The sequence below is a fragment of the Sebastes fasciatus genome, chromosome 12, assembly GCF_043250625.1.
Source record: "Sebastes fasciatus isolate fSebFas1 chromosome 12, fSebFas1.pri, whole genome shotgun sequence".
In the NCBI taxonomy this organism is placed as follows: Eukaryota; Metazoa; Chordata; class Actinopteri; order Perciformes; family Sebastidae; genus Sebastes; species Sebastes fasciatus.
Window position 1 is genome coordinate 12,913,743 of NC_133806.1, and position 10,013 is coordinate 12,923,755.

Below are 10,013 nucleotides of genomic sequence, written 5' to 3' on the forward strand. Positions count from 1 at the left end.
TCAGCCAGCGGAGAAAATGATGGTCATTTCGAGGAAGAGAATATGCACTTGAGACAAAGGGAAGGGAAGCCCATTTTGAGCCTGGTGACGGCTGTGAACCCTGGGAGGGGACAGGGTCGGGCTAAGGCTAAATGACATATCACATTACCAGCTAGGGGTCACCCAATTTCTCCCAATCTGCTACCAGCATTCTGTGGCAATGGCTCTGTTAAGAGCTAACCTATCGTTTATCTGTCTGTCTCCCTCTGCTCATGCGTTCATCTGCTGCTCTGTAAAAACATGCAGTATATAACATATATTCTATATATATATATATTATGGTATTAGCTTTGACTTGAGTACTTATTTGGTCAAAACCATAATTACCAAAAAGATCGAACGAAAACACAGACAACTCCCAGACCGGACAACGCCGTGGTAGTGACCTGTCAATCACAAGGTAGACACACCCTAAAGCATCCCCTGCTTTATGCTCTATTTGACTCTAAATGGGACCATAATTTACTAAATGAACATCATGCTGTATTGAAGAAGACTAAAAACTAGGGATTGAGACCATAAACTCATGTTTACAATGTTTACTGGAAATTAAATGAGAAGTAGGCTCATTTTCTCATAGACTTCTATACAATCAGACTTCTTTGTGCAACCAGAGGAGTCGCCCCCTGCTGGTTACTAGAAAGAATGCAAGTTTAAGGCACTTCCAGCCCATTGACATTCCCAGGGCGTCAAATACGGAGGCTCTATCACAGCCGTCGGCGTTCGGTACCGCCGCACACGGCACCCTTTAGCACCGGTATGAAACTCACCGGGCATTACATTAAATATAATAAATAAACCCATCCACAGCAACAGTAAACGCACCGGAAGTGTGGTGACGTAGTTTAAAGATGCGAAAAGACACACACTGGGCGGGAGAGGAGGTGGATAGGTCCAACAAACACAAGGCTTTCATCCAGGAGACCGCTGTTTGTGTCCAGTGCGTCACGTTTCTATCAGCTGTTTATTATTGTCCCGTGTTCACAGCGTTCAGTGTCATTTTCAATGTACAAATGTAGTAGTTTTAAGCCCAACCATGTATTTCTTTTCTAAACATAACTATAGTGTTTTGTTGCGTAATCCTAAAGTGACAGCAAGGGTAACTATAGTGGTTTTGATGCTGGAAATAAAGTGACGCCAAGGGGCGTGACAAAGCGGAGGTTATGTGACGAGTTGGGATGAGAACGTGTTGGTACTTCTGCATTGGCCTCATTTCTCCTCAAGTGAGCATAACTGAGGAAATTTTATCAAATTTTGCCGTTTCCATATAGCTTTTCTTATGCAATACTTCAAAATGCGCATAAAAATATGTGAATGGAAACGGCTAATATGACACTCTCCAGTCAGTAGCGCACCATGGAAGTTGACAGCGCTTCTTCTAGTAACACCGACTCTTAGATGTCAGTTAAACAATGCCATGGAAAACACCCACCTAGAGGCTTGAAGCTTAGATACCACAAATATGTCCAAAATGTTTTGCCCACTTTTGAAAAATCTGCACAATAGCTGCAGTTTCATTATAATCTATATTTTTCTTCTAGCGTAAAAGACAAAAAAAACAATCTCATCTCAACATTAAAATCAGAAGACCGGGCTCTTTGATCATTTCAGCACTGAACAGCCTTGAACAGAAAAACTGTTAGGTTTGGAGAATCAATCATAATTATGGGTGTATCTCATGACAGAATTATAAATGTCTACATTTGTTTTCTCTGGCTGAGAACGTACTAGAAATACTGATATTATTTATCAGTAGATGCATGTCTTCTGTGAGCACATAATGATGTAGTCTAAAAGGGTGCACCCTGCTTTCTGTGTCAGTACCACTGGGAGAGAGCTGACAACATAAGGAGGTTCCAGGCTCCGTGAGAGGGGTCACGACCCCAGGAAGTAAAACCAGGTTAGGAAATAGTGACAACTGCCTCCTCTCTTCCTGTCTGGAACATAAAGCCAGACAACAAGGACAGATAAATGACTTGGACCTGCTTAAAAGAAGTTGGTTTTAGGCTGAATCTGTGTGAGGTTCAAAAGAGACAAAACTGCACTAATTGTTAAAGTATTCCTCTCTTTATAATACCGACATAATCCTTTTAAACTGATGCTGTTTAATCTTTGCTTTTTGTCTCCGTTGGACTGTCAGCTAAAGAGAACTTTGGCTCTGCAGAGCTTCTCTCTATGGGCCTATTCTCCTGTATCCTCTCCATCTCACTGATCCCTTTCTCTCTCTTCCTCTCTCCCCCCCGCTAACCCTTTTCTCCTCTCGTCCCCCTCCACCTACCCAGAGCCTTTCCATTCTCATCTCTCTCCCTCACTCGTTTTCTCTTTCCCCTCATTCACACTCCTCTCTCTGTCCCTTCCAATCTCTCTCTTCCTCTCGCTCCCCCTCTCTCTAGCTCACAGGACAGTATTATATATTCCAGTCTCATGCTTTGCATGATTTGGGCAATAGATGAAGCCATATCCCTCTCTCCTCTTTGGGCTCTCCCCTCCCTCTCTCTCTCGCCTTGTTGTTTAATGTTTCAATTTGGAGGAAGCAAACATTCAATCAGACAGATTAACTGTTTAATGCATGTCATCAGTCAAACTGTCTACGAGAGGGGGGCCCCTCGGCCTGGCGCTGCCTCTCCCCCCCCCCCAACTGCCGCTACGTCCTTCTCACTCCCCTGCTCTCCACGCGCACACTGTCTACTCTCATATAGATGGGCCCATCCAGGCTCCAGCCCAGACGCAGAGGCGTCTCTGCACACACACACACATACACATCCACAAACATAGACATATTCATGAAACGCACACTGGCAAGCAAACGTGGACACACGGTCATATGCACAATCATATACTTAGAGAACCATATGCATGAAAAGCCTCATGCTGATAACCATATAAATATAGTTTAAACAAAGCAGAGAATGCATCGGGACACCTGCAACCAAAATAGAAAACGTGGATTACATGAGACATCCCATGTAATTCTAATGCCACATATACTGATGTGCTAAAGGACGCATCCACTGACTCACTTACAATTGTGAAACTGCTTTACACAATTAAGTCATGCTCTCTTAACAGGCAACACACACACACACACACACACACACACACACACACACACACATGCAAGCACGCACACACACGCACACACACACACACACATCCCACAGGCCAGTGGATAGGGAAATCAAAGTGACACGGAGTTAGAGCAAGGGAGAGTGAGAGATTAGAGGAAATGAAAAGAGTAAAGAGGAAAGAGGGAAAGAGGGAACGGGAGGCCGAGCGTTGCCGCAGATGGAGTAGACTGTAAAATAGGGAGCGACGCTCACACTGAGTTTATAAACGATACTGTATGAATTCTGGATGAGGATGTACAGAACGACATCTATAACGGCTGAAACATGATTGGGGTTCTCACATCTACTTATTATTGTTTAATTTGAGTGTACACTGTGAATATACAATACATCTATCTTTATCAATAAAGATGTTGTTCGTGTATGATAGCTTTATACATGAACAACATGTGTAAAGCTATCGGCACACTAATCCTGTATCTGTTGTCGTGCTCTTTGGGTTTTAGCTTGCACGCACACACCTCATCACCAACATCAGCTGCCACATTAATCTTTAACGCCCCACAAAATGTTTCTAATTTCTAACTTTTCTGACAATTCACTTTGTTCTGTACATTCTTAAAACCAATCTTACATATTTATCTACAACAAAGCAGCTAAAGCAGAGCATATTTTTCTGTTTCTAACGTTCATTTATTGACTAATTGACGTTATGATACATGTAGCTAATTTGATGATGAAATTGATTGATTGAGTTGAGGTGAAATGGTAGTTTCTGTGGCAAACCTTGTAGAAATGTCATTTGCTTAGTTAGAAGTTACCACAGGTACGATTAGCTTATGTGCTTATGTCTAATACTTAGCCTTTTTTTCCCTCAAAGTTTATTCAAGTAAAAGAAGTGGTAGATGATTGGTAAGAATAAAACATTGTATGTGATGGCTGCAGATATCTGGGGCAGCTAACGGTGGTGTTACATTGTTCATGAGTTCACACACTGTAAAGCTTCACATGCCAAAAAAACAAGAAGGCTCTACTAAAGTGGAACAACCTTATAAGGCTGCTGACCAGCTGCTTCACACACTGCCTCCCTTCATCATTTTCTTCTCCGTCTGTCTTTGTTTTACTCTCCCTCTCGTTCATTTTTATTTTATCTCCCGGTGCTGTGGAGCATCTCGTGTATCTCCCTCTCTCCCCCACTCTCTGACCACAGCGCAGAGGGTGGCCAAACCTGGTAAGTATTGACAGGGAGCTCCAGTGACACGGAGAGAGCCAGTCAATGCCCAGACACCCAGGGCAGGGGTCAATGACAAAAGGTAGGCCGCCTGGAAAGAGGGAGCTCGGGAGGGAGGGAGGGAGAAGGGGAAGGCAGTTGATAGATGGCGAGGCACGGGAGATATGCGGTGAGATAGTATAACTTTGAGGCAAGATAAATGCAAGGTGAAAGAAGAAGAAGAACAAAGAGAGATGAAGATGAGAGACTAAGGTTGTTTATGTTTCAAAGATGGCATTTGACTGACCAAACAAGGTAATATTTAATGATGGTTTGGTTGCGAATTAAAGGCATTCAGGTAATGATCGTGTAAACAGCCATGGATAAAACTAATGTGAATTGAGAAATAAAAAAAAAAAATTGTAATAATCAGATCAATTCTAATAAGGGAACGTGGAAGTTCAAGACAAACTGAGTGAATGAGTGAGATTGACATGAACGTTCCTCTGAGACCGTGGATGGGACAAGCGAAGTAGGACGCTAGACTAGGATTAAGAGCTATACGAGCACACACACACACACAGCGTGTTTGTGTATTGACACAGAGAGAGAGTGTCAGTATATATTGAACGGCGGGCGGTAAGTGAGCCCTCCTCTCCCGCCCATCCCCTCCTCCATCTCTCCTTCTCTCTATCGGATATCAGTCCCTTCTCCTCTAATCATTTCCTTCCTTTTGGCCCTCTCTTCTTTCTAATGCAATTATCCCTCGTTCCTCCTTTCCTTCCTCTTTCCCCTCTGTTTCTACTGCTTTCATCCCTCTCTGTACTACTTTTCAGTTTTACTTTGTACGATTTTTTTTTTGTTTCTTTTTTTCCACCTTTTTTTCGTTATCTCTCCAGTCATGTTCTGGCTAACAACACTGTGTCTACCATTGTCAGTTGTACTTATTGTTCCTCCTTGTTTGCTCTTACCTGGCTCTCTCCTTTGTTTTGATCTTCAGTGATCAGTCTCCCGTAGCCTCGGCGTGTGACAAAAAGGTTCTCATTAATCAATATCACTCTCCAAATGTGATAACATTCTTCTCCGAGCCCCTGCAATATGGCAAAGAGAAACATACATAACACTTGAGATCAAATACATGGGTTAGAAAAAATAACCAACACTTCATCATCAAAGACTTTGCAGTAAAAAAAGGTAGGTTATTTTGGGTTGCTTGGCCATTAGCAGTGTTTGTCAAAGCTGTATAAATTGTATATGTCCATCATATCCATTTTATTTTACCTTGTGGCTACCATTCCTATTTGTTGACATTTGTGTTTGGTATATATTTGTGCGGATTTTCAAGACTTTTCCTCTACAGGGATTGAATAACTTTGCAGATTTGTTGACTGATATACTTGCACTTATTTCCACAAATAACTTGCTATCTATAATAATAAGCTCTGCTGGTGCCTCATGCTACTTTGAAAACTCACAGATCAAAGCGTTAATTGCCAGAACTGTTTCATAGCTGACGATTGATGCTAATTGGCATTGTAGGTAACGTGATACACCTGTGTAGCAGTGTTTGTATGTGTGATATTATTTTGTCCAAACTCTGTGGTTTATAAGCTCAGAGAAAAGTCTGTAAACTGTAAAATGACTTATCTAGCTTTCATTTGTGTATCAAAAATGTGTGATTTTTAAATTCTGTTCTGTCAGATGGTGTTCTGGAAAAAGTTGTTTAAATTGTTGTGTGCAAAATTCCATACTAATATACTATTGAGTACGCTAAAACAGTATGTGAGCTTTTTTATTATGTCCGAAACCTTAGTATAAACCCAACAGTACGCGAATTGCATACTATTTGTGGTAAATATTACAGTATGCAACGCTGGACACAAATGATAATAAATATCATAAATAAATATCCCAAAATGCAATGCGGTAGTGACGACGTTGTTCATAACGGACGTTGATGGACAGCTCTGCATCATCAATAATGCTTCAATTTAAGTGTAAGTATAAGATTTCACTTTGCTAGATGTAATTTAGTTTTTAAATTAGTTCACTTTGATTCTCACAAACCGTCGTTTTGGTCACATGAAGTTGGCACGGGTTACCATGGTTACACGTAACCAACGGGCAAGGAGGCTCTCAGGAAGTGACGACATAAATTACAACTCAGTGCGTCCAAAAATATCCATACTACTGTTTATTCACACAAATGTATGTTGAACGAGAGCACACCTATTGAGAATGCGGTGCGTAGTATGTGATTTTGGACGTTGCCAATGTCTACAATATCAAAAAGATATTAATACATTTTGCAAAGCTTGTCTCTGTAACACGTGTGAATTTATATTGTGATAAAGCAATAAATATAATAGGGAAAACCAGATATACTATGGAGAAGGATGATGTCCTGTTCACACATGAATAGAGACCTCTTTCCTCAGCCTCAGGCTATGATCCTGTTAACACTTTCCACTCACTGTGAAGTGTCCGCAGATTCCTTTGGTCTCAGGTGATGCATCTGCAGGCTCCATCGTCTGACCTTTGCAGGGGTGAGAGAAAAACAGGCCTCCTAAAGTAGGAGCAAGCGGAGATCTTATCATATTTCTGGATCGGACCCCCAAATCCATCAACACGTATAACCATGTTAATGACGACACTCTTTACACCACAGTTCTCAGCATTTTCCCTCAAATTAAATGTTTAGGAACAGGCCACTAGGAGGATCTTATCTGATTTAAATTAGATTACAACTAGAACTGATAGAGTAGAAAGATGGGAAGATCATATCCTCTCCACAGTGCAGTATCACAGTCTTTGCTGCAAATGCCCAGGGCACTTCTCATCAGAGAGGTGGAGATTGGTTTGTCTCTCTGCCAGTTTACCTTGACACTAACTCTCTTCATCCTCTCTCTCTCTCTCTCTCTCTCTGCCTCTCACACTTGCCTGAACACCTGTTATGTGTTGGACCAGCCCTAACTGCCATTAATAGTGGATTGTGATGGTATGAACAGGTATAGTGAACTGTACCACAACCAGTTTCCCCGTCCCTTCATCAGTGATGTATCGCTAGTAAACACTCATTAGACACTCTCTCCTCATGCACAGTTATTAGTTCGGTGTTCCGTTCTGTTCTGCAACACTTCATTTCTCCTGTTAGGTACGACACGACAGAGAGGAATCCAAGCGGAGGGGGAGGGAGGGAGGGGAGGGCGATATTTCACAACAAGCGCATTGGCAGACAACCACCTTTCCTCGCAAATTTGTGAGCCTCGCTTCCTGCGTGCCCCGCGCCCGGTGCTCTGCCGGAAACAGATGGTTCCCGGAATGTCCTCGAGCAGAGTTCTGAGGAGCTGCGAGTAGCCCGAGAGGCGCGTGAAGGAGGGAGGGGCGCGCGTTGTGTCTCTCCGACAAACTTAATTTCATCTGACTATCTCTGTAGCTTTCTGTCTTCCCGCTCGATTAGGATACTTAATAATAGTTCAATATAATTACACTGTCAAGCAGCGGAGCTCTTGCTAAAATAGCTTTATTCCAGTGCTATTTTACTCATTATCACAATGAAAATGTACTACAGCAAAGCCTCATTGTGCTGATTTTGATGCTTTCTTGATTATACAGTAGGCCCATAAATATTATATAATCTGTATTAAAGCACGTCTTGACACTAAATCCCCCTGAGACTGGATGACAAACTTGTCAGTTGGGAATATGTGCTTATTCGGGGGGTCGTTGACATGACAAAGCCCCGAGCTGAACGACGTGGTTGCTAGTGACCCCGTCAGGATGAGTTGTGGTTTTCGGTTCGCTCGGTTACGGATGAGCTTTTATACGTATTTCATTGACTTATCCAAAACTGTCAAAATGATTGATAAATAAAGTAAATTCGATTAAGGAGGCCTACAAAGTAATTAAAAGGGAGTTTGGTTTACTTTCCTTTGACTGAAAACAAAGAGTGCCGATGGAGATGGTTTCAGCACCTTGGACAGTGAACAGATATCCTGGCACTGAGGGCCGAGCACATTCAGCACCCTGGACAGCGAAGCAAAAACACCATGGGACATTGCTCAGGGACATACTGTAGTCCAGTGGTTCCCAAACCTTTTCACACCAAGGACCCATGTTTTTCCCATTTTTGCTTTCTGTTCTGTTTTATTACAGAAAGTGTATGAAACCCATGACCAAAATAGTCATAGTTTCTGTCATTGCTGTCATTGCGTTACTTATGGATTGAATTATAGTGAAAATAAATGATTCCCCTTTTTGCTGGTGACCCCCTGGATCCCCTCAAGGACCCCTGGGGGTCCCCAGACCCCACTTTGAAAACCATGCTGTAGACCACATCCAAGCTTGTGATGATTTTGTGTGATGCAAACACAACCTATAGCTATAGTTAAAAGGCCATATTAAGGGAGAGGAAACATTAATAATACCATGATGGAATCTAGTTAATTTGTGAAATTAATAACGTTTAACTTTTGTTGACAATGTGTAAGAAATGTTTTGTCTTTTTTACCTACAAACAGTGTTTGGGAAGTAACTAGGTGTATAACATATTATCATCTGGTAATATAATAATAAATATGATGCATTGTTACAGATTAATCTACCCAACAGAAGTCTATATAAATTAGTTAAAATTAGACCAGATAAAAAATCTAAATGTTGCTTACATGTTATTATATCATAATCCACTAATCCACTAGTATACTCTATATAATAAAATAACACTCATTCTACATGATGAGTACTTCTACTTAAAACTTCATGTACATTACCTACAAACATTGTTTGGGAAGTAACTAGATGCATTACATATTATCATCTTGAAATATAATAATAAATATGATGCATTGTTACAGATTAATCTACCCAACAGTAGCCTTTATAAATTAGTTAAAATTAGACCAGCTAAAAAACTAAATGTTGCTTGTATGTTATTGTATCATAATCCATTAATGTACTAGTACACTGTATATAATAAAATAACACTCTACATAATGAGTACTTCTACTTAAAATTTCAAGTACTTTAAGATGAGAATACTTTTGTATTTCTACTTAAGTAGAAGCGTATTTTCACAGCGTGGTATTGCCACTTTAATTTTAAGTGGCAATCTCGAAGATTTTCATTTAAATGGATATCTGTTAAGTTACTTTCTATCGCCAAATGAGGTAACACTATGGTGACTGAGCATATGGCCCACTGAGGAAAATATTGTAATATTTATAAATTTGCAGTAATATGAACTAGGTGTCTGTAGTGACATCCCCGGAAAAAAATGCTGTTGTTTACACGAAAAAAATGCACACAATTCTGAAAACTTGAAGCTCATATGCAAATCCAATTTACTATTCTATTTCATTTGTGAAATTAATAATGTTTAACTTTTGTTGACACTGGGTCAGAAATGTTTTGTCTTTTTACCTACAAACAGTGTTTGGGAAGTAACTAGGTGTATAACATATAATGATCTTGTAATATAATAATAAATATGATCCATTGTTACAGATTAATCTGTATTCTGTAATTCTGAAAACCTGAAGCTCATGTGCAAATCCAATTTTTCTATTCTATTTCTAAATGCTCATGTATCAACAACTGACTAAACATAAACTCTGAGCACAATCCCCACTGTTTTCACTCAAATATAAATTCTAAATCAACCAGGACTGATAATAAGGATTGCCACTTTAAGTAAA

General features: G+C 40.5%; 1 protein-coding gene across 7 annotated transcripts in view; it reads right to left on the bottom strand.

The window, feature by feature from the left end:
* erfl1 (Ets2 repressor factor like 1) overlaps positions 1-10,013 on the bottom strand; it is a 109,790-nt gene that overhangs the window by 77,834 nt on the left and 21,943 nt on the right. For 6 of the 7 annotated variants that reach the window (XR_012596126.1, XM_074653157.1, XM_074653151.1 and 3 more), the window contains exons 1-2: positions 6,792-6,876; positions 5,289-5,408 (exon numbers count right to left, since the gene is read on the bottom strand). The exons of the other annotated variant lie outside the window; for it this stretch is intronic. The gene's annotated coding sequence lies outside the window, so the exon portion shown is untranslated. Of the gene's footprint in view, positions 1-5,288; positions 5,409-6,791; positions 6,877-10,013 lie in introns of those variants that run through there. 7 annotated transcript variants of the gene reach the window in all.